Below are 26,369 nucleotides of genomic sequence, written 5' to 3'. Positions count from 1 at the left end.
GACTCACGATGGAGAGAGCTATCTACATCCAGAGAAAGAACTATGAAGTATGTATGCAGACTGAGGCACAGTTTGCTCTCCTTTTTTTCCCTTTGTTTTTCTTTTTTCTCTTTTGTTTGTTTTTTTGTTTTTGTTTTTGTTTTTTCTTTCTCATGATTCATTCCATTGGTCAAAATTCTTCTTTACAACTTGACTATTGTGTAAATAAGTTCAATGTGAAGTTATATGTAGAAGATATTTCAGATTCCATGCTCTCCTGGAGAGGAAGGGGGAAAGAGGAGGGAGAAGAAAATCTGGAAATCAAAATTATGTGGAACTGAGCAGTGTAAACTAAAAATAAAAAAAAATCTTAATTATAAAAAATAAAAATAATTAAAAAAACAGCTTTCATGGCATTGTCTTCTCTTTTCCTGGCTAGGCACTCCTTCAAACAGTCTCTTGTGCTGCTTGGCGCTCGCTCTTTACTGATGACCTTCAAAGGGCACATTTCTCAGAGCTGAATACAACACTCCAGCAGGGATGGGATGAGGCAATACCTAGTGACAGAATCACCTCCCTGTTCCTGGAAAGAATAACCACACACCTTTTGGCTGCCACATCATCTGTCTGACCCACATTGAGCTGAAAATCCACCAGTCACTAAACCCCGTCTGCCTCAGTTTCCTCATCTGTAAAATGAGCCAGAGAAGGCAATGGCAAACCAACCCAGCATCATTGCCAAGAAAACCCCAAACGGGGTCTGTATCACAGATGACACATAGGAGGCACTGGAGGTTTCAGACTCCAGCCTCTAACATGGTCACTCTTGATCTGGTCAGGCAGGTAGACACTCTCTGAGGGGTTAGTAATCAGCTTTATTCCATTCTAGTCTTTTCAAAGAGTTGCCCATAACGGGAGTACCGGTTCCTACAACATTCCCTAATCACCCTTCTGGCAGGGGCAGATGAGGGCGGCATGGGGGGGGGGAGGGGCGGGGCAACTACCTCTACTTCTCTATGGGGTCAACTGAGACAGGCACAGCTTGTGCACTCCCCTAAGACCCCTCAAGCTTTGATGGGGGCCAATCAAGGCACACACAGATTCCCTCTGTACTCTGCCACTCACTGACCAGCACCCATTAGATTTATAGGGCAACAGACAAATCTTGCCAACATTAAGCTCACAGGTTAACTTCAGCAATATCGTCATTCTGAGCAAGCATAGTAAATATCAGTTATGTCACTGTATATCACATGGTGCAGCCTCAGTAGGACTGCCTGTCACTATGATTCTGGGAATTACTATCTAGGGTCCTTGGGGCTATTCTGGGAGTTACTGTCTAACATCTGAAAGCTTTGGCCATTGATCCCAAGAAATTGAACTCTAAGAGGATAAAAAAATCCTTCTTAAATATAGGCTCATAAAGATTTGGACATGACTGAACAACAACAGGAATGCTCCTACCCCCAGGACTTTGTCAGGTCAAGTGTGTAATTTATAATAACTTACAATGTCAGAAGTATATGTATCATTATCCTCATTGGATAGATGAGAAAATTAAGGCCTGGGAAGGTTGCATAATATGCTGATGTTCACGTGCATATTAAGTGTCAGAACTGGAATCCAAAAGCAAATTTTCTGAACATATACATATATATATATATATATTATCAAACCACGTCATTCATATATATGTGTGTGTGTGTGTGTGTGTGTGTGTGTGTATGTATCTATCTATATCTATTCATCCATGTATCTGTGCATATGTATATGTATTTGTGTATATACATATATATACATGTGTAAATATATGTGCATATATAATGTGTCTATAAACATCTCCCATCATGTATGTAGATTATACATATACAATTGCTTATGATAAATATGTATGTACAGACATGTATACATAGAGATACGTAGGTATCTGTGTGTATATATTCGCAGGGGAAATTTCTATTACTAAAAATTTTCACTTATGTGGACCACTCTTAAAAGAACTAGACTTAAATTGTCTAAGGTCTTTTTCAGTTCTCAATCTATGATTCTATTTACCCTTTTCCCCAATAATTACACATTAATAAGAAATTACCATACGCAATGGATCCTCGCTATATTTGATATAGTGACTAATAATTATATGGAACTTAGTCAAGGAAGATGAAGAGAAGGAGGCTGAGGAAAATGATGATGGTGGTGGTGGTGATGATTAAGTTAGAAAACGCCTTCAATTTTCAGTCTCATTCATGCATTATCTCACACCTCAAACAATCCTGAACACTAGGTTGTGGAATTATTCTTATCATATTCTTGTCAACAATTAAGAAAAATGGAGCTCCGAAAAATTCCATAATTTGCCAATGTTACCAAGATCATAAGTGGCCAAGCTGGGACAGAAACTCCCATCTCTGGATTGCTATGTAGAACTCTTCTTATTCTACTCTGCTCCCTTCTAGGAGGTAGCTGCTAAAACATTCTCACTAAAGAGGTGCTTTTTGTACAAGTCAGTTTGGCATGATGCCCAAATAAATTATCTTGAAGTTCTATTGCCAAACACATATATGTACATGTATACATAAATGCATATACATATGTGTGTACATATATAATATTTTAACAAGATTATGATATTTTTGAAATGCTGTTAAATGGCTGTGAATCATCTAATCCTAGTCTCAAAATAAGTGAAAATGAGGCTACCAAAATGGCCCTAAAGTATTATATACACCATTATACAGGAGTAAGATATTACAAATTTGAAATTACACACAGGGAATGGAGTGAAGGATATAGCTCAGTGGATAGAGTATGGGGCTAGAAATCAAAGAGTTCTGAACCCTAATTTAGCCTCAATCACTTACTAACTGTGTGACCCAAGGCAGGTCTATTAACCTCCCTATGGCTCAGTTTCCTCTAGTGTAAAATAGGGATTATAACAGTACCTACTTTACTAAGTTGTTTTGAAGATGAAATGCAATATTTGTAAAACGCTTAGCACAGTGCCTGGTCCTGGTACATGGTATAAATGAATAAATGCATATTCTTTCCCCCCTTCCCAACCACATAATTATGATAAGATTTAAGGGAATTTAGAATTCATCTAGGTCTAGTCCCCTTATTTTACAAAGGAAGAAAATGAGGCCTAGAAGAATTAAGTAGTATGCCAACAGTCACACAGTTAGGAAGCGTCTGAGGAAGAATTCAAACTAATTCCTTCCTGCCTTAAGTCCATTTCCCTATCCACTAAGACATTGCCCTGCTCCTGTCTCAGACTTCTGCAGAGCACTGAAGTCAGTTACAGACATGAGCAACATGGGCCCACCACAAATACTGCTGCATAGTCATGCACACAGTAGGTCGATAATCAGTACTTGTTTCAAGATGATCGAATCAATTTATTTTTAATATGGGCTTAAATACCCCCTGCAAGGTTGTCATTTCTAGCTCCTTGGTCAGTTTAGCAGTTCTGAATTTTCTCCTAATAGATATGTATACATACACACACATGCATGTACAGGTATAGGCATGTATATATACATATCCATACACATATATAAAGTGTATGTGCATATATGTGTATGTACGTATATATGTGTATATACTTGTAAATATAGGTGCATATATGTCTGCATTGCATATTGTGCATGTGTTTGTGTATATATACACACATACATATATACATCCACAATATACATATATATGTTCATATATACCTAGATCTGTGCATGTATACAGATCTATAGATCTATATGTGTGTGTGTGAGTGTGTGTGTGTAGAGAGAAATTTATCTTTCTCTTCCTTCCTTTCTTCCTTTGTTCCTTCTTTTCTTCCTTCCTTCCTCTCTCTCTTTCTTTCTTCCTATCTTTTCTCTCTCCTTCTCTATTCCTCAAAATAGCCTGGGTGGCATCAACTTTCCTCCCCTCACTACCTTCTTTATTCTCCTCTGGGGAATTTCTTGGATTATAGAATCACCCATTTAGTGCTGAAAGAGACTTGAGGCACCATTTACTCTAACTCCCTCAGTTTACTAATGAGGAAACCGTTGAGGTTCAGGAAGTCAAGAGAATTGCCCAGAATGACACAAGTGGAAAGCAGCCCAGCCAGAATGATTCTGTCTTCCTGATTCCAAGTCTAGGACCATGCTATGTATTGCCCATTGCCTCTCACCCTTTTCTAACCCTTTAAGCTTGGGAATGTACCAAGACCATCCTACTCTCCTCCATCTCTTCCAAGTACTTTGTTGCCTCTATGGCTTTCCTTATGATGTTTCTCACACCTGAACTGCCCACCCCATTCTTCTCTACCGGTAGATTTTTGATCCAGCCCTGAAAGCTCTACATACCTCCTACAATGAGTCCCCCACACTCACCCCTACATGGCAAGAGCCATAATGGCCACTCTTGCCCCTGATCTCAGATTTGGTTTACACTTGTAATAAATACACATTCTTCATTATTTTTCCTTCAAAACCAAATATAGATCCTGAAGGAATAGAAATATGCAAATGTATTTCAGAGAGCAGGGCAAAAGCCTTGTGATGTTACCAGTGCAGGGAATGGACTACTGTATGGAAATACTTTCCACCAATTCAACTGGCAACTAGCTCCAGACAAGGATCTGGAAACTGATAGATTAAGAGAATTGCTCATGATTGCCCAGCCAGTATGTGTTCAAGGAGCATTTGAACCCATGGTTTCTGAATCTAAGGAAGGCCTTTTATTCAACACTCTATGCTCCATCTGATAAGAAGAGAGTTATGAGACTTGAAAGAATTAGATGAAAAGAAAAGGTAAAATTATGATTGATAAATGGAAAAATATTTGTTTGAAGGTCATGATGGGGTCCGGGAATCACATAGCTATGACCTACTATTATTATACCCAGAGAAAATACCATACACTGAATCTGTAATAAGTAAGGAAAAAATCTCATTTGATGGTTGGCAGAAGTGTGTGGGGATGGAGCCCCTGAGACAAGGACTTGAAGATGGTGATGTTTAGTCAATATGGGGTGAAAGGGTTTAGGGGTAGAAATAGAAGATCCCATCCCTACTTGACCTGTTACAGCTTTCATTAAGCAATTAATCTTGCTGACTAGATTGAAAATATGGTATTTCTGTTGCTTCAGGAATGTGAGTTGTTGTTGTTTATCCATGTCCCATCTGGGGTTTTCTTGGCAAAGTTTCTGGAGCAGTTTGCCATTTCCCTCTCCATGTCACTTTACAGATGAGGAAACTGAGGCAAACAGGGTTAAGTGACTTCCCCAGGGTCTCACAGCTCATAAGTATCCGAGGCTAGATTTGAACTCATGAAGATGAGTCTTCTTGATTCCAAGCACAGTGCTCTATCCACTGTACCACCTAGCTGCCCAGAAATGTGTGTAGTGCCCTCTACATTTGATCTTTTGGATAATTCACCATATGTCCTCACCTTTTTTTGGGTTCTAATGAATCAGATTGTGTAGAAAGTTAGGCAGAAGAAAAGACTAAAGGGGGAGAATGTGGTCAAGAGTCAAAATTTTTATAAACCTATTTCTCAACACAAAAACAACCTAGACATGTTGGGTAATTGAGGATATCCCTATTCATTATGACCCTTTGAGCAATTTGGAAATCAACTCATACACTGGTAGCAACTGCCATCCCTTTTTATGTTACCCAGTAAGGCTAACTTTTGGAGATTCTGTTTCAGCTTTGGTGGTGTCCAGGAATTGACTGGGCAAACTTTAGAAGTCAGTAAAATTGAGAAATAAGTAGCCTGCCCCCCCACCTTCCCCCCAAACAACAATAAAAGGCTTCCTTCTAATTTCTTTGAAGAATAGGTTAAATGAACTCTTTACTTGGCACATCCGTTGGGCACTGTGGTCTTTAAAATCATTGACTCAAATAATAAAGATAGTTTAGAGAAAAAGACTTGGCTGAAAGTCAAGATGTGCCAAACTGTTGTTCTTCCCTGATAATCAAGCCTCCTGATGAGCAGCTCTGCAAGCACACTGTGGAATTTACATAATAGAGAAAATGATAAGGATTCTTCTAAAAGAAAATGTACCTTTAGTAGACCGAAATGAAATTCCAAGCTCCTAAGTGAAACTGTGTAAGGCACCAACTTAGAACCCTCAAGTTTCTTCATTTTCAATTCATTCTATAGATCAATGGACTTAAAATTTTCCCCCCAAAATTACTTCAGTCAAACCACTCCTGACTTAAGTACCTCCAATGGCTCCCTGTTCCTTATTTGTATTTTATTCCAAATCTTCTGCTTTCAATGATATCTATCATCTACTCCCTGGCACCTATCCAACCTCATCTCCCATATTTTTTGATTTACACTCTGCACTCCAGTTTGTAGAATCTTTTCAATATGTTCATTCCCAACTCCTTAACTTCACTCATGACCATTCCTCTGCCTAGAAAGCTTGATTCTTCTTTTCTCTTTATATAAATCTTATTCATCCTTCAAACACTGTTTTAAAAAAATCACTTTGGCATAGTGGAAGTTTTGCTATATTTTAAGGAAGAAGACTTGGGTTTGCATTGTGGCTTTGTAGAGTTGTTGTCGTTTGATCATTCAGTTGTGTCCTAGTCTGCATGACCCCAAGGCACAGCACACCAGGTCCTTCTATTCTCTACCATCTGTCAAAGGCTCTCCAAGTTCATGTTATTGTTTCTATTATAATGTCTGTCCATCTCATGATCTATTATCCCCTCTTCCTTTTGACTTCAACCTTTCCCAACACTAAGGTCTCTTACAATGAGTCCTATCTTCTCATTATGTGGCCAAAGTAGTTCAGTCTCAGCTTCGGTATTTGACCTTCCAGTGAATCAATTCAGCGAACACATTAAATGTCCACAGTGTGTCACCTAATATATTAGATGTGGGGCATACAGAAAAATGAAACAATTCTTTTCCTCAAGGAACTTCACAAACTAGATAGGGTATGCTTGACTTGGAGTTTGGAAGAACTGAGTTTGAATCATGCTCCAGACACTCATTACTTTTGTGATCTTTGTGAAGTTTTTTTTCAACCTCTGTCAACTCAGTTTTTCTCTTCTCTGCAATGGGAGTAACAGTAGCACCTGCCTCAAAGGGTGTTGTGTAGTTAAAGTGAGGTAATAGAAATGACGCACTTGGCAAACTTGAAAGCACCTTCTAAGCATAAGCTTTTATTACTTATAATTCTACTATGGAAAATTCATGCAGATGAGCCCCTATAAATATATAAACAGATTAGATAGATATATAGATAGATGAATGGATGGATGGATAGATAGATGATAGATAGATAGATAGATAGATAGATAGATAGATAGATAGACAGATAGATGATAACCATGTGAGTGGTCTGTGAACACTAATAACTGGAGGAATCAGGGAAACACATCTTATTGAGGCTGGCACATGAACTGAGTCTAGAGGAGGCCAAGAGTTCCCAAGAAGCTGAAGAAAGGAAAGAGACCATTCCATACATGGTGGACAATCTATACAAGGGCAGCACATATGCAAGGACCAATAAATAATTGAGTTTGACGGACATATAAAACTCGTGATGACCACCAGCAAATCAATCTGGAAAAGAAGGTTGGAAGAAGATTATGAAAGACTTTATTTTTTTTTAATTTATTTTTTAGTTTACAACACTCAGTTCCACAAGTTTTTAAGTTCCAAATTTTCTCCCCCTCTCTCTCCTCCCCCCTACTCCCAGAGATGGCATGTAATCTGATACAGGTTCTGCATATACCTTCACATAAACTTATTTACAAAATAGTCAAGTTGTAAAGAAGAATTATAACCAATGGAATTAATCATGAGAAAGAAGAAACACAACCAGAAAAAGAAGAGAAAAAAAGACAGCAAATAGTTTGTCTCAATCTGTATTAGACTCTGTAATTCTTTCTCTTGATGTGAATACCTTTTTCCATCATGAGTCTTTTGGAGCGGTCTTTGAACCTTGCATTGCTGAGAAAAGCCAAGTCTATCAAAGTTTGTCCTTACAGATACCGTGCGCCTGTAATCATGTATAATGTTCTCCTGGTTCTGCTCCCCTCACGCAGTATCAGACCACGGAGGTCTTTCCAGATTATAATGAAGTCTGTCTGCTTCTCATTTCTTCTAGCACAATAGTATTCCATTACATTCATATACAACAACTTGTTTAGCCATTCCCTAGTTGATGGACAGCCCCTTGATTTCCAATTCCTTGCAACCACAAAAAGAGCTGCTATAAATACTTTTGGACATATGGGTCCCTTTCCCACTTGCATGATCTGTGAAAGACTTTAGATGCCAAAGACTGGGAGGAATGTATCCTTGGTTTATAGGCAATAGGGAGCCTTTGATGTTTGTGGAGAAGAGGAATGACATAGCAAGCCACGAGGCACGAGGCTATATATTTTTCAGTTGTGTGGATCATGGTTTGAAGGCGGGAGAGACTGAAGGCAGGGAGATCCATTTGATCATCTAAAAATTGAGGTAATGAAGTAATGACACCCTAGATAAGTTCATCTCTGTGAGTGTGGAGAAAGAGTTAGATGCCAGACATGTTAAAGTAAAATTGATGTTATGGAGACAGAATCAGAGAAATGCCCTGAAACTGTTTCCTTTTCTGTAAAATAAGGTAATTGTTCTGAGAAGACCTCTAGGGTTCCTCTCCACTCTATATTATATAATCTACCTTTTAACATCCCCCTTTCCTGGGATGATTGAATGTATCTAGTAGGTCTAGCTATCTGCAATTTGACTTAAGGGATGTGTTAATTCATAAATAATTTAATCTGAGATAATACAAACTTGTATAAACTATAAAATATTCTAATCTAAATCTTATATATGAATATATATATTGAAAGGACAACTGAAATGATAGTAGATTTAAATGTAGGATAGATAATGTTTTTGTATATAATACAAATTATTATGTTACATGTAAATGTATTATATACCTGGTCATGTAACACATTACATACGAATTATAATAGCATGTATGACATATAACTTGTATATTCAAATACACAATCCTTTCACTTACCTATTCCATATTTTTAAGAGAATTATGTCTCCTCTACAAATTTATTAAAAGAGTAGTATTTGGGACAGTTAGGTGGCACAATGGACAGAGTACTGGCCCTGGAGTCAGGAGGACCTGAGTTCAAATCTGGCCAGAGTCCTGTGAACACTGACTCTAAAGGTTAACAAAACCTCTGACACCAGTTTGCCTAAGAAGGAGCTTAATTGGGGAAAAGGTGAAATGTTAAAATTTAACCCAAGAAAGGCATTATCAAGGTCATAGGGTTCAGTGATCTAATGATATCTAGGCCATCGTGATCACCCGTTTGTTTTATGCTATAGTTAGATATATAATACCTTGCCGTAATGCTCCATGAATTAATATGTTTTCCAGACGGACACAGCAAAAGGGATCACGTATCTATACATAACCAGAAAATTTCCCAGGGAACCAGATGCCTGGCTCTGCAGTGTTTGCTCTGACGAGAACTCATCTGAAAGATTTTGAGGAACTATAATTGTTGATCCCACATTAAAGAAGGCTCACAGATATTTATGGTTTTTAGTTAGCACTAGAATATAAAGAAAGAATCAGGACATTTCCTAACATTGATAGTTGGTGAAAAACTTACGGGTAGGAAACTCCCTCTTAGGAAAGAAGGGGACAGAACGTGGGTAGAGTTAGTGTACTCGGAGTGGAGTGACTCACAGAGAAGAAAAGTGATGAAAGATTGGTCTAATTGTGCACATCCTGAGATTACGTGAGTGTGTGTGAGTGTGGTGTGTGTGTGTGTGTGTGTGTGTGAGAGAGAGAGTGTGTGTGTGTGTGTGTGTGTGTGTGTGAGAGAGAGAGAGAGTGTGTGTGTGTGTGTGTGTGAGAGAGAGAGAGAGAGAGAGAGAGAGAGTGTGTGTGTGTGAGAGAGAGAGAGAGAGAGTGTGTGTGTGTGCGCGTGTGTGTGTGCGTGCGTGTGTGTTCAGGTGCAGTTATTCACGCAATCTGAAGTTGTGTCAGGTGCAGATAGCTGACAATTTTCTGCATGTTTCAGATTCAGATGTTCTCCCCCTTGGACAAATCTCACTTTCGGGGATGTCGAGATAGTTAGAATTAAGCATCATGGAGATGCAGATGTCTTGAGGCTCTTTGTTCACCTGGTGAGACAGAAAGTGAGGGATGGTCCTAATGCTTCGGTATATCTAGATGTTGGAGACGGTGATGAACTTCTAACACACAGTATAATGTAATATGATAAAAGCGACCACAAGCAACAAGGATGATCATAATAACTAACACATGCAGCGCTTTAAGACTTACAAAGCACTTTACAAAAATGTTGCAATGTGTCCTCGCAACAACATCAGGAAGTAGTTACTACTATTTCTGAGGCAGGCAGGCGGCTCAATGAATATGGCACTGAGTCTGGATCAGGAAGACCTGACTCAAAATGTGACCTCAGAAGTGTACTCGCTGTGTGACCCCGGGCTAGCCATTTAATCTCTGTTTGCCTTTAGTCTGCTGGGGAAGGAAATGGCCAACCACTCCAGTATCTCTGCCAAAACCCCATGGACAGCACTGGCCTGCTATCGTCCACGAGGTCACAAAACGTGAGATACACCTGAATCACTGAATAATAACTACTACTAGCCCCATTTTATAGAGGAGAAGACAAAGGCATATGAAGGTTAAATGATTTCAAGGATCACATGGCTAGTAAATGAATGATCTCAGGTTTGTCTGAGGTCAGGTCCAGTGCTGATTCTCAGCTCCAAATAGTCTGAATGAAGAAGAGATATTTTAAAAAGCTAATGTCCAGGGGAAGGGTGGGACCACATGGTAAACAAGAACACACACACACACACACACTCTCTCTCTCTCTCTCTCTCTCTCTCTCTCTCTCTCTCTCTCTCTCTCTCTCTCACCTCTATAGCCAGAGTAGAAGGGCCAGTTTCAGAACATCAGCCAAGAGACCAAGAATCTCCCTGCTTTTATAAGGGCTTTGTGTACACCTTCAGATTGCTAGAGAGGCCAGTACCTTCACTGGAATTTCTGACCACAGCAGCTTCCTTTCTACTCTCATAGCTCAACTGCCCCTCCTCCCTGGTATTGGTAACATGGAGACCAAATGATGAACACGTGGCAGGGAATGATGGGTGATAGAAAGGTTGACAGGGTTGTTTTTTTCTCTAATGCCTCCCCGTAAAAGGCATCATTTCCAATGACAGTGACTATACACCTCCACCATTAAATATATTTAAGACTATACTTAGTAGCTTTTGGCACAGTAAAAAAGTCATTTAAAAAGGCACTCCTATTTACTCTTTATAGTGTCTGCCCCAAATAATATCAATACATGCTGAAATATGGTGAAGAAAGTACAGTTTGTCTAATCCAAAAAAAGAAAATGGCTCACCTCTGGAAATGGTTTTCATAGATCATTGGTTGTAAAACCTTTTCTTACCTCTGCTTTTTTGCTGCCTGCAGATTTTGCATCAATCTCACTGATAATTCCCAGTGTCATACCAATCCCAGGCAATCTCCACAAACTCCTTTGCTTCTCTACATTTCCTTGGGTAAAGGTTATAATTTTACTGCAACAAAAATATGTTTGGATTCCTTCCTCAAGCAGGGATACCATGGAAACATGAACATACATGTCAAAACTAAAGGCAGAGTACTTTGAAAAATTTAATCCACACAATAGGAAGGGAAAGAATCAATGAAACAAATTATTTGACCAAAGGGACTTTTATATCGTCCAAATAACCAATCTAGTACTTCTGTCATGAATTTGCCAGATGGCAGATCAGAGCATCAGAGAACCCTATAGTTAGAAGAGGACTGAGAGATATTCTAATATAATCACTCCATTTTAGGAAAGACCAAAAATGACCCAAAAATAAAAGGCTTAAGCAGATAGGAAATAATATCTAACACAACAACACACATCTAAGTTTGGACTAAAGGTAAACATTGTCTTCTTTCCTGATCAGACCCATCTTAAATCTTGAGTTCAGTTTGATGCCCCACTTTTTTGGATGAAAGATCATTGATAAAGAGGAGTATGTTTAAGAAAAGGATGAGTAGACCAGAGACACATACATACAGAGAGAAAAAGAGAGACAGAGAGAGATAGAAAAGGAAAAGTAAGGAAGACAGAGACAGAGACAGAGAAAAGAAACAAAGAAAAAGAGAAAAAGACATAGAGGAGAGACAAAGACAGAGAGAGAAAGAGAAGGGAGAAAAGGAGAAGGAGAAAGACACAATTGCACAGAAAGAGGAGAGAGACAGAAACAGACAGAGAAATAAAGGGAGAGGAAAATAGAATGAGAGCCCAGAGACAGACTGACAGAGAGAAAATGTAAGAGAATTTGGTTATTTATATAAGGGATACCAAACTGGGGAGGTCAGGAAAGGCCTTATGGAGAAGTTGCCATTCTGGTTGAATTTGAAAGGAAACTGGACATACGCATATTGCTCATTTCTAGCTCTTACAGAGTATAGGTGAAGAGGGAGGGTATCCCATGAATGAGGAACAGTCTTTAAAAAGTCATGGAGATTGGAGACAGAAAGTTTTATGTAAAGTATAGCAAGAAGGCTGCTCTGCCTTAAAGGACACGAGCTGGAATGATGTATACTAAGACTGGAAGGGTAAGACGAAATTATATTATGAATTGCTTCGAATGCTAAAGAGAGGAGTTTGTAATTAATCCAAAATTAACAGATAACCATCAGCATTTATTGAGTAGAAGAATGACATGGGAAGAGCACGTACCACTTCCTAGCCTTCAGCTCAGCAAAGTTAATAAGAAAGGAACAAATGACAAATGCTGGTGAAGCTCTGGGCAAACAGGTCAATTAACTCTTTGTTGGTAGAGCTGTGAACTGTTCCATCTATTTGGCAAAACAACTTGGAACCATGCCCCAAAATCACCTAAATTATACTTGTTCTTTGACACAGCAATACAATGACTAGCTCTACATCCCCAAAGAAATAACAGAAAAAGGAAAAGGACTCATACGTACAAAAACTATTTACAGCATCTCTATTTGCAATAGCAAATCATTTTCCAATTGGAAAATGATGCAGCATCTATATACAGAGGAACGGTTTAATAAATTATGGTATATAAATGTGAGAAACTAGCTGACTGCACTATAAGAAATGATGAAGGAGATCCTTTCAGAGAAACCTCAGAGTACTGGTATGAACTAACCCGGAATGACGTGCATGGAGCCAGGAAAATAATACAATAACTTTTTGTAAAGACAATCAATCCTGAAAGAGTTATCTACTCTGATCACCTTAACGATCAACCCTTATTCTAGAGCACTCATGATGGAATTGGCTACCCACTTTGTGAGAGAGAGATGCTGGATTCAAAGTACAAAATGAGGGACATTATGGTTATTAATTTGGGATATGGCCAAAAAAGGAATCTGTTTGGTTACGGAAGATTTGTATGGAAGATTTTGCTTTTATTGCTTTCTCAATTGGGGGCTAGGGGAGGTGGAAAGAAAAGGAGAAAGATCTTTGTTAGGAAAACTAAATTTTAAAGAAAAGAAAACAGCTTTGGCAGCTGTGTGGAAGACAGATTGGAAAGGTGAGAGCCTTGAGTCAGGGAGATCAACTGGAAAGCTGTCACAATAGCCAAGGTAATAGATGATGAGAACCTAAACTACTTTGGTTGACCCTTGCTACAGAAGGTGAAATATGAGTGATTGCAGAGGTAGAATTTACAAGGCTTATCAACTTGTTGGATATGTGACATCAGTTGAGAGTGATGAGTCAAGGATAACAATGAGGTTGTGAACTTCAGCAACTGAATTATTTTTGGTGACCTGGAAAGAAATATAAGGTCCAGAAGGGGAGGTGGGTCTTCCCCCTGCCCCTTTTTTCTTTTCTAAATTTCTTTTTTCTTTTCTTTCATATTTCTTTCTTTCTTTTCTTCCTTCCTTTCTCCCCTCCTCTCTCTTTTTTCCTTCCTTCTCTTTCTTCCTTCCTTCTTTCCTCCTCCCCCCTCCATTTTCTTTTTTTGAATGAAGAGAATGGGTTGTTTTTAACATACTGAGTTTGAGGTGCTTACAGGATGTCACATCTTAAATGTCCAATGGGCATTGGTTATATGAGATTGAAGCTCTGTAAAGGCAAAGGATGAATTTTGCAGAAACAAATGTTTGTAGAAACAATACTTGAAATTAAATGAAGCAGTGAGGTAAATGAGATTGTAGAGGGAGAAGTTATAAGGGTCCAGGACATATGCTTCTGTTTCAAGTAAAGGGTCTAGCCTGGAGAATTTTTTAGCAATTGGGATTAAGAAGGAATGGTTATACAAGCACCCGGAGATAAAGGAGAAAGTGGTGTTATGAAAACTCAGAGGAGAGAATATCTAAGAGGAAATGCATGGAAACTAACAAATTCGGCTGATGGGAAAAGGATGATAACTGAAAAAGGCCATCAATTTGTCAATTAGATTATTGATGAATGCAGAGTTCAGTTGCAGTAAAGTTTTAAGGCTAGAAAACATATTGCATAGAGGTAAAAAGTCAATGAGAGGAGAAGAAATGGAAGCAAGGAGCATAGAGAATTTTTTTTCTTTCCTCTAGGATTTTGTCTGTAAAAGAGAGGAGAAATTCAAAGCTTTATCTTGAAGAATTGGTAGGGCCAAATTAAGGGCTTTTGATTTTATTTTTATTTTTAAAGTGTCTCATCCCTGTATTGCTTCTATCTCTGTGTGCCCTGACCCTCAAGGACCTGTGGTTCTGGAATAACTGGAGACTTCTCTATTTCTCCTTCCTCAAAAAAATCCTCATTCCTCACTTACCCAAGCCTTAAGGAGGGTCCATGGACAAAGCCCTCTCCTCTTCCTTCAGCCCAGAGATAATATGGACTGGGGAACAGACAGAACCTGATGGATGGAGAGGAAGACATCATATGAAAGAATATGATGGAAGTTTGGAGGGGTGGGGAAAATGGAAAGAATTCTGGAATGTCAGGAGACTTGGATTGGGGTCCCAGTTTTGGTTCTAACTCACTGAATGACTTTGGGTAATCTTTTCCCATTAATGAGTTTGTCATTTTCTGTAAAATTAGGGAGTTGAATTCTACAATATGAAATGTTGTTCCAATTTCTAAGATTTTGTAAAAATGGACTGTCCCCAGGGCTCCAGATAAGGACCAACTACAAAGTGAGCCTCCTCTCTCTCTCTCTCTCTGTCTCTCTCTCTCTCTCTCTGTCTCTCTCTCTCCCTCCCCCCCTCCCCTACCCCCAAAGGTGGTAATGAGGTAACAGGACATTAAGCAGTGCCCCAAGGAGAGGAACAGCTGTATTTTAGACTTGGTACTTGGATAGGAGGATGTTTGGGAAACTCCTTGGTGAATCCTTATCTAATTTGTTTTTTTTTTATGTGGACTCTAGTTAGGTTGAGGTTTGGGGAAGAAGGTAAGTGAAATGAATGGAATAAAGAGATTCTGTTTCAGCTTCTTCACATTCTATGTACCAGGTTAACAGTGTTAGCAGGAGAGGAGCCCCTGAAGTTAGTAGATAGATATCAGTTTTAAAGGGTGAGTGACCCACATATTATTGGTGCTCTTATTCAGTGACAGTGACTGGAAAAGAGTATCCAGGTCCCCTAAGGAGTCAGTGGGACCTGTTCCCTTGGTTTCTAAACTCCATTAGGAAGGCCCCAGAGAAGGCAGACACTGGGGGCAAGTGGAGGTGGGAGCTGTGCTAGGGGCATCACCACATTTGGGGTATATATGGCAGAGCAGGACATGGACAGATGTCCTAAACTAGATGCATAGGGCAATTATCCCCAATAACTGCACCTGACTGGAGGTACCCTGAACTACAAGGAAGGGCAGGAGGTGCCAGGAACTCTGCTCAGATAGGAGGGGGAAGAGAGCTTGGAGTCCACAGTGGTTCCTAACAGCCCTTCCTGGGTTGAGGTATCCTAGAGGAGGGTACTGTGAAGAAGAGACCAGAGTCCTCACTCTGAGGAGGAAGAAGAGGGGAGGAGAGAGACAGATGCCCCATGGCTCCCCAAAGACTCCTCCTGTGACTTAAAAAGGGTGGTCAGTGGCCAAGATGCCCACTCTTCAGTGAAAGAAGGACAAGAAAAGGAGAAAGAGTAGGATGGCTGAGGGGGGCAGAGGCCTTTCTGGAATATCCCTAAGCAGGGAATCAATACTGAGTCACTGGCTAGGTTAGACTTAGGGGGTCATTGGTGCCAGCCATGGCGGACAAAGGGGGTCAAGTGCTTACTAAAAGCTTTCCCATGGCTACCCCTGTCTTCACAACAGGCCGCAGCACAAATGTGTTTTAGAACCTGAGGGCTTCAGGAGAGATCTGTCTCAACATGCACTGCTCAGAAATTCCTCTTGGCTTGTGGGATTCTCAGGGTCCTTGGGCATACTGGAAGAGAGGTTGTGCCAGATGGAAACCTATTAGCTTTCATAGTCATCCTCAAAGAACAGGGCTTGAGTCTGTGAATAATCTAGGCCAGTATAAGCCTCACGCAAGGTAGGTGAAGTGAGGCTTATTATGTCAGAGGTGTTTTTTTCCTCTTTATCTTGGTGGGGGGCGGGGTTTGTAGCCCTTTGGCACTGAGGAAGTGGAAGACCTGGAACTGGGCATGGGGTCCATGTTTATCTAGGAAATGCTGGCTTAGGATCAGGGCTTGGAGCCTGAGTGTATGGCAGTCCATTGTGATTTTTTTAAAGAATGGGGTTCCTTTAGATATATTTTTCTAGGCAACTGGGAACCATTTATAGAGAGGAAAAGGTTGAATAGCGGCAGGAGAGAGAGGAGGGTTCTAAGTGGAATATACCAGAGGAGATAGGAAGGGAGAGGACAGTACTCTGAAGTTCGCAAAGGAGTTTACATATATTATCTCATTTACATAGCATTGCACCTTTCATTCATGGCTATTATAGCAATATCGCTTCATTAGAAGGGAGGAGCCAAGAGTTTCAGACCTCCCCTCCTCCACCTTCATCTCATCTTAGGTTATTGAATAGTGATAGCTACTTAAACCTACTAGGCGTTTACTCAGATTTTTTTTTAATGTGGAGTGAGCAAAACTCAGAAGTCATCTAGTCTATCCAGGACCTGAACTGGAATCTCCTCTATTGCACCCCCAGCAAATGCTAATCCAGTCACATCCTAAATATCTCCAGTAAAAGGCAACTCACTAGCAACTGAGAGAATGCATTCCTGAGCAGATAACCCTTCTACACTACAGGCCTTCAGCTGTCTGAACACAATCATGATATTCCTCCCGGCGCTGCAACTAAATCTCTTCTTCCCTCGGATAAATGCCCTTATTCCCCTAAACTAATTCTCACATAAGACTGTAGTGCAGCACCAGCTAGGGAGACTCCCCCAATTCAAACTCTCATGGGTAGGTTAGAATCTGCAGAGGGGTCGTGGCTATTTAATATTTTGTGATAATAAATTTATTTATTTTCAGTTTTCAACATTCACTTCCACAAGATTCTGAATACCAAATTTTCTCTCCATCCCTCCCCTTCCCCCATCCCAGGACAGCATTCCTTTTGATTACCCCTTCCTCTGATCTGCCCTCTGTTCTATTTACCCCCACCCCCTTCTCTTATCCCCTTCCCTTCTATTTTCCTGTAGGGCAAGACAGATTTCTTTACCCCACTGCCTGTATATCTTATTTCCCAGTTGCATGTAAAAACATTTTTAATATTCTTTTTTAAAGCCCTGGGGTCCACATTCTCCCCCTTCCTCCCTCCCCACCTACCTTCATTGAGAAAGCAGGTATTCGATATACGTTATACATGTATAGTCATGCAAAACACTTCTTAACAGTCATGCTGTGAAAAACTAACTATATTACCCTCTCCCGTCTCAGCCTCCATTTATTCTATTCTCTCTTTTGACCTGTCACTCCACAGAAGGGTTTGCTTCTGATTACCCCTTCCCCCAATCTACTGTTCCTTCTACTATCCCCGCTCTCTTATCCCCCTCCTCCCCTGCTTTCCTGTAGGGTAAGAATGATTGGCATACCCAAGTGAGTGTGTATGTTATTGCCTCCTTAAGCCACATCTGACGAGAATAAAGCTCAATTATTCGCTCTCACCTCCCCCCTCTTCTCCAAAACCTGTTTCTTGCCTCTTTTATGTAGGATGATTTGCTGCCTTCCTACCTCTCCTTTTCTCTTGCTCCCAGTACATTCCTCTCCAAACTTAGTTTTATTTTTTTCTACGTCATTCTTTCATACTCAGCTCACCTTGTGCTCTTTGTCTACATACACACACATATATACATACACACATACATACACATACACACATACATATAAATATATATTTCCTCTAACTACCCTAATACTGAGAAAGGTCTCTCGAGTTACAATATCCTATCTCCATGTAGGAAAGTAAACATTTCAACTTTAACAAGTCCCTTATGGCTTCTCTTTCCTGTTTACCTTGTCATGTTTTTCTTGACTCTTGTATTTGAAAGTCAAATTTTCTGTTCAGCTCTTGTCTTTCCACAAGAAGGTTTCCAAGTCCTTTATTTCCTCGTGTGCACAGCCCAAGGGGGTGGGGGGTGGCCTCCAAGCACCCATCAATCCGGCCATGCCGGGAAGCCTCGTCTGGGGCTGCTTCCTGATCGGTGGGAGGGCGGGCAGCTTTGGGTCGTTGTGCCGACCCTACAGATGAGTTTAGCGCTGGACATCGAGGGGGCCGCGGCGGGGGCACGTCGATGACACCGATGCGAACCATGGGGTTGGCCAGGGGCCGGGGGCCTTGCTGGGGATCGCTCTCAGTTGCTGCCTTCGGCCGCCTCCTCATGCTGTCGGCAGCTAGTCCGGCGGGCGCACGATGAGGGCGGAGCCCTTGCAGGAATCCTCCTGAGGCGTGTCCCGCTCGGCCACGGCGTCCTGAAGGCCGGCTCGGCCCTCTCCAGCGCGTTCTGGATCTTGGAGCAGAAGGCCAGGCGGCGGAGCGCCGGGCGCAGGAGTTGGGGGGATGGGGGATGGGGGATGGGGGCGGGGGATGGGGGATGGGGGCGGGGGAGGCTGCCCGTGCTCCTCTCCGGGGTCCGCGGCCGCCTTGGTGGCAGTGAGCCTTCGTCTTCAGGTGGAAGGCCTTGCTCTCGCCCGGGAGGTCCTTGCAGTTCTTGACGAGGAACCTGCGGAGCAGAGCCAGCGCGCCCTCACCCACCGTCTCCGGCTCCCCCTGGCTGTCGCCATCGTGTGTCCGACGCTGCTGGGGAAGCGCCAGGAGGCCGCGTCGCGCTCGCCACGCTCTCGTGGGCGGCGGAGAGGAGGTTCCGGTCTTGGGAGGAGAGCGGCGGCTCCCTGAGCTCCGTCACCGCCTCCACGGCGGAGGCCAGGTCGTGGCCGCGCTCCCCTGCTCGGCCGCCCTCGCTCCGCCCAAACGCCGCTCCCGCCGCCTGCTCGGGGCTGCGGCCCGCCCCGGAGGGAGAGCCAGGCCCGCGCCGGCACCGCCACCCCTGGAGACGTTTCTACAGGTATGGGGGGGCGGGGTGGTCAGTCAGGTCCCTGATCGGCTCTGCCCATCGCTGCTCGGTACTGAGGGGAGCGCCGGTCCCACCGAACCTCGCAGGTGCCTCTCCCGGGATGATTGTCTGCGGCCCTCGGGGGCCCGTCTCCTCCTGCTGTCTGCCAGCTGGGGTTCAGAAAATGAACGATCCACAGCAAACAGCTGTCCGAGACATCCCAGCCCGTGTCCGGGCCACACTTTACGGCGGGTACACGCGGAGGAGCTGGCTCAAGCTTCATTTGCGGTGGCCATCGGGTGGAAATGTACTGCGTGAACCTCCTCCTGCTCCGCGTCCCACGAGACCTTTCTTTAGTCCGTAAATCATGTGTTTCCTCCGGGGGTGGGGGGGCCCTGTGCCTGGAAGCTGCCCCTCTCTTTCAGTACCTGATTTCCATCAATGTTTTATCCACCCTGTGCCATTCTGCTCCCGAGTAGATTTGTCATGTCCTATTGGTTAGTCCTCTTCTATCCCATGGGATGTATGGTGTGTTACTGGAATGGTCTCTTTGATACTCTATTCCATGAGGGTAGGAAAGGAGATAAACAAAGTATCTCCTTCCCTCAGATTCAGCTCCTTGTTGGCGTGCTTCCAAATCAACCCTCAGATTGGCAGTCCTCCTCCCCTACTACTAGTCTGGACTCTGGATGGATGCTTTCCAAATCATGACCTGATAATCTCAGTTAATCTACCAGACGTTTCTCACGGGGCATCATTTGCCTTCATCCAATGAGCAAAGAGTTACACCTTGTGGTAAGGTTGTAGGGAAATCCTTTAAACCTTAACTACATATGTTGTTGGATTGACTCATTCGGTTGACCAAATTGTTGTTCAGTCATTTTTCGGTTGTATCTGACTCTTCCTGAACCCTTTTGGGATTTCCTGGGTGAAACTACTGGGTGGCTTGCCATTTCCCTACCAGGATCATTTTACAGATGAGGAAACTGACTAAACAGAGTTAGGTGACTTACTCAGGGTCGTGTAGGTAGTAAGAGTCGGGGGCTGGATTTGCACTCAAACTCCAGGCCTGACAGTCTATCTACCGCCCCACCTAGGAACATAGATTCAGAGCTTTATAGAACGCTAGATGGATGTCATCTACTCCAAATGTTCCTTTGATAGAGGAGGAGATTGTGTCCCACAGAGGTTAAGTGATTTGTTCCAGGTCACATACCCAATACGAAGAGGCAAAGCTAAGAATTACATCCCTGGCTTCTAACTTAAAATCTAATGTGCTTTTCATTGTTTTTCTTTCTCCCATATGGCTTCATCTAAGTCCTCTAATCAGTGTAACAACACTCTAAAACCTTACTGATTTTGACCCTGAGACTACTGAAGGCAGAGGGCTAAAGCATGATTTCTTATCTCCATTTTTGACAGCTATGATTCTGCGAACATTACACTCCCAAGACTGTATCAACTGCCTACCTCCTTCCAGTCCTAATTATGGTTCCCCCTTTATCTTGAGGTAAAATGAAGAAAATTTGAGTCTTGTTTTCTTTTGAAAATCATTTCTATCCTTTATGAAGATGGGAGAAATATAGGCTGATGCAGACTCAAACCAGGTAACTGTACTGCCATGCTGGTCTCCATGCTTTATATTGTATCTTGGCCTCACTTTTGCCTCTGGGGTAATTGCCCTTACCAATATTTACTCCAGGTCTCAGAGATGCTATCTGTGTTGAGATAATCATTCATGAAGGGCTTTGATCTCCTGAATAGAAAAGTGCTTTATATAAAGATTCTCACATCAAAAGCCCTTTCATGTTTGCTGTTGAATGACTGAGCTGCTTCAGGACTGTAGTCAGTTTTGTCTTTAATAGTATTTCAGAGCATAATCGTAGCAGTCGGAAATCCATTCTTCCCTTCGGACTATGTATGCAAGGCTCAGCTCCAACATTTTTCCTCTATATTATGAATAAACTTGTTTTTTTAAGAAATGAAATTGTTTTGCACTTTGTTTTTCTGTCACTCAATATGGCCCCTACATAAGATCAGAGGATTTAGAATGGAGGGACTCGAGCTCATTTCATCAGAAGCAGCCTGATCAGACTAAGTAACCTCCTAAAAGTGAAGCCAAGGGTAACACACATAGACGTAAACAGATAGAGTGACTGATAAAGCCACACCTCTACTCTTTGAGCATAAAATGTTCTATACTAACCCCTGGGCACCTTTTTCTACTTTATTCACTGTGGAATTATTTCAGAGTACCTGGGATCTGCTTTTACCATAGAGTCATAGATGTAAAGGGAACAAAATCCCTTTGTCCTCCTGAACTTAAAACACTGTAAGAACCAATGTTCAGGAGCCACTTAGATTATTTGGCCATCATCATCCATATGACCAATCCCAGCATAAAATCCATTTGTTTGATGTCCCAAATGAGGACAAAATATAACCCTTGAGACAATGTCATAGACTGGAATATGCCTGTGCTTTTTGTTTCAAAAAGAATGGATTATAACTAAGTAAGCTCCCTGTAAGGGTGCTCTGTGTACTCTTCCTTAAACCTAGAGGGGAAAAAACTCAGGAAGGCAGCTGACGTACCCAAGGTCACACTAGCAATACATAGCAAAGACACATTTTCTCATTTAAAAAACAACACCAACAACAAACTGCTTCCTAAAAGACAACTGGATGTTTCTGGTCTTAATGAATGACAGGTGATTTACAGAATCCTAGGTGTCATGTAAGCCAAACAAGGCTAAATGTTTGTCTTTCAAAGGATGATCAGAATGGTGGTAATGAGATCTGAAACCATGCCAAAAAAAGCTAAGTTAATGAAATTGTAGGCATTAAATTGAAAAATAAAGGCATATAGGAGAAGTACCTTGCTAGTTGTGTTCAAGTACTTGAAGGTGTGTCATATGGAAGAAGGATTAGACTTGTCCCCTTTGGCCCCACAGGGCAAAAGTAGGGCAGGCAGTGGGGTGGAGGTTTGCAGTGATGTAGGTTTTTGGAATGAGCTGCCTTGCCTTGTAGTGAATCTCTTTACTTGCAATCTTCAAGCCAAGAATATATTACTTCTTTTCCAGAATAAAAGTGGGAATTCTCATTGTGCTATTATTCTGATGAGGCAACATTCATGGTGGATGTGACTAGCAGTGCCAACAAGGGAAAAACACCAAATAGTTCTTGCCTTCAAGGAGATTATGGTCTACTGTAATATGCAAAATGCAATTCAATTAAATTCACTTAAAATGATTTATTTAAAATCTGTTATATTCCAGACACCTTGCTACACACTATGGATGTAAAGAAAAAAACAATGGAACAATGTCTGATCTCAAGATATTTGGATTGTTCTGGGACAAAATATAGACAGACATATATATAATTATGTATAGATATTACATGTATATAATATATATTTATACACACATACATACACACATACATAGACATACATATATATATATATATTACAAGGTGATATATATATAGATATATACAATGTGTATGTATACATATATAAACAAATACAGGATTTAATGTCATGTTATATAATGTGTGTTTATGTATATCTGAAGATATATAGACAGTATGTTACATATCCATATCTGTACTCATATATGCGTATTCATGTGTTGTATACACACAAATATGACAATTTTGTGAGACAGAGAACAATAAAAACAACAATAATCCCTAAGGGGATCATGCAGATAATAAAGGTAAACACACTTTGAGAAGTCTAAAGCCCATTAAGTTTGAGTCATTGACTGACATTCTGGGATTCCAGTATTCCAAACCCAATGGTTGGATCACTATGCATATCACACTATCTCTATTCATATCATTAGAATCCTGTCTGGAATGCTCTCCCTCCTCACCACCTTTCCTTAAAGCCGTACCTGTACCTAAACATCACCCACTCTGCTGCTAGTGTGCCATATGCCTATAGGCAGTGGCATTCATTTTGTATGCCTCACCATATCATTATATATGTTAATGTTGCATTTCCATTAGAATGCAAGTCCCTTTACGGGAGAAGAACTTTGTTGCTTTTGTCTTTGTATTTCCAGCTGAGTATCTGGAAAATGGTACGGTCTCGATCAATGATGATTTATCGATCCCTTCTTCGTATAATTTGAGATGCCGCCCTTCTAATCAATCCCCTTTATGGTTGTCAGACCCAACAATCAGCTCTTCATGAAGTTATAAAACAGCTACTTTTGTGGACCTCAAAAATACCTTCTATGCCTTATTATGTTGGCACCAGATCTAGCCTTCTCCATTAGGTTTTTATTGATACGGTTGAAGGGACTAAAGTTTGCTTTAAAAATGCAGTGTGGTTTGGGAACTTGTGTATGATTTAGTCATCGATACTACATCTGGCTGTTTGTAAGAGTTGAGGATATCATTAAGGTATTCATACCCTCCACCAGTGCAGATCAAAACTCATCCATGCCTTCATATCCTGTACCGTTGTACCAATGATCTTACCCTCCAATGAATCCTAATTACAAGACCTACCCAACTTTTTGGATGTCTTCATCTATGTCTTCATGGTTATGATAGGAGAAAAGAAACTTGGGCTATCTTTCTCTAATCCTTTTTCTTTCCTATAAGAATAAAGTACCTCATTTTCCAGGCATTTATTTCCCTGAAAATCTCTTTTAGGTCATTTCTCTCATGAAAAGAATGTTGATAACGTAATGAAGTTAACATACACACCTCTCAAATCTTTCTTTACTTCCATTAGACTCAATGGCATAATAGAAGGAGAGCTGTCTTTGGAGTCAGAGTCCCACGTAAGAAATATAGTGGGTACGTAAACCCAGTCAAATCACTGGACCTCTCTGAGTCTCAGTTCTCCATCTGTGCAATAAGGAGGTTAGATTACATGGCTGATCTGGTCATTTCCAGCTTCCATCTAAATCTCTACAAATATGTTGGGTTTCCTGAAACTTTGATCCTTTGGAGGTTTCAATCATTCATATTTCATGAGTATAATGTTGTTAAAAAAGAAAAAAAGAAAAAGTTTTTTTTTTTTTTTTTCTAACAGGGATCACCTTTCTGTCAGGAAAATAGTGTCCCAGATATACGTGTGTGTGTAATATATATTGCACACATATACATCACACCTTGAAAGTGATTTAATTCAACTCATTATGATATCTATGGAAATTCTCATCTCCTGAGTCTTTGTGCACTGGTAGTCTCTGGGTTCTGCAATGCACTTCCTCCTTGCCTCTGCATTGAAAGACATCTAGCATACTTCAAACTACAGATAAGGTGCCAATTCCTACACTAAGCCGTTCCTGCTTCTTCCAATTATCATTGTATTGTCTCTTCTGGAAATTACTTTGTATATCTTTAAATAGTTATACAACTTTCTAAATGAGGAGGGCAGCATGATAAAACAAATAATTACTTGCCATTTATTTAGCAAGTATTACATCATTTGAGCATCACAGCAACCCTGAGAGGCAGGTCTGGTTACTGTTGCCATTTTACAGATGAGGACACCGAGTCCGAGGGCAGTTATGTGGCTTGGCCAGGCTTATAGCGGGTGTTCCTTCTCCCAAGTCCAAGGTTTATCGATCACTTAGCTAAGGCAGTGAATAAAGAAAGCAGCAAAAAAAGTATCAATTCCACTCCTGTCTCAGACATATATTGTTTGTATGACTGAGCAAGTAACTGAATCTCTCAGTGTTCGAGGCAGCTTTGTAAGACTCTAAGCAGAGTACGTGGTGACTGGGCACATTGAGGCAATGAAAGGAATCCCACGGGCAAGTAGGGGAGGTCGTGAATAGAGTGTTGGGCCTGAAGTCAGAAAGACCTGAGTTCAAATCCAGCCCCAGATGCCTACTCATTGTGCGAGCCTGGGCAAGGCATTTAACCCTGCTTGCCTCAGTTTTCTCATGTGTAAAATGAGGCAGAGAAGGAAATGGCAAACCACTCCAGTATCTCTGCCAAGAAAAGCCCAAAGGGGGTCCCAAAGAGTCAGAAACAGCTGGAGATGACGACATCTCTCTCCATCACTTTGCATATGTTTTGTTTTTACTTGTCTCTTTACATGTTGTATCCCCCAGGTGCAATATCCACTCCTTAAAGACAGGAGCTGTTTTTGTTATGTTGGTTTATATATCTACTACAATGCCTATGTGTTTGATCAATACATATTGAATTAAATGAATTGAAGACCCAGGAGGGTGATAAAAATTGACCAAAACAACTTGTGACATTATGAGGCAAAGTCAACTATGCCTGGTTAGCTTTAAGCTTCACCCAGACAGTGCCTCATTTTTGTAGTGTGGAAATTATTTAGCAGACAAAACCAGAGGCCTCTTTCATGTGGTACCATTTGGCTAGGATGTGTGTGTGTGTTTGTGGTGTTTGTGGGTATGTGCTGCCTTTATTCTTCAAGGGTTTCCCAGAACAGGAAGAAGACCCTGCTTAGGCATCCAGCAGCTCCAAACTTATTTGTCTTATATGTGGCACTGAAACAGTCATTGTCCCTATCTTAAGGCAAGCCCAAATGCTGCTCAGCAGGGGGCTGATTTGCAGCACTTGGAGAGCCCTGTCTACTTAGCCAGCACCGTGGTATTTGTTTCTATGAAAAAAAGACTCTGTATCCAAGCTTGAAGGCAAAAGACAGCAGGACTGAGGGTGGATTTGATTTTAAATCATGCTCTAAATACTTCAAGGCTTCAAAGCTTGCAGTTTTATCAGCGCCATCACTCCCTCTACCTACACAGGTCACAGGTCCTCTTGACTTAATGGATGGTGTTAGAGAATCACTCTGTCCAAAACACTCATCACTCTGTGGCCAATGTGTTTCAAAACCACAATTTGAGTTTTGAATTGGGAAAAGTCAATTACATCATTTCCCTCCACCATAAAATTAA

The sequence above is a fragment of the Trichosurus vulpecula genome, chromosome 3, assembly GCF_011100635.1.
Source record: "Trichosurus vulpecula isolate mTriVul1 chromosome 3, mTriVul1.pri, whole genome shotgun sequence".
NCBI classification, from domain to species: domain Eukaryota; kingdom Metazoa; phylum Chordata; class Mammalia; order Diprotodontia; family Phalangeridae; genus Trichosurus; species Trichosurus vulpecula.
This window is presented reverse-complemented; position numbering follows the sequence as displayed.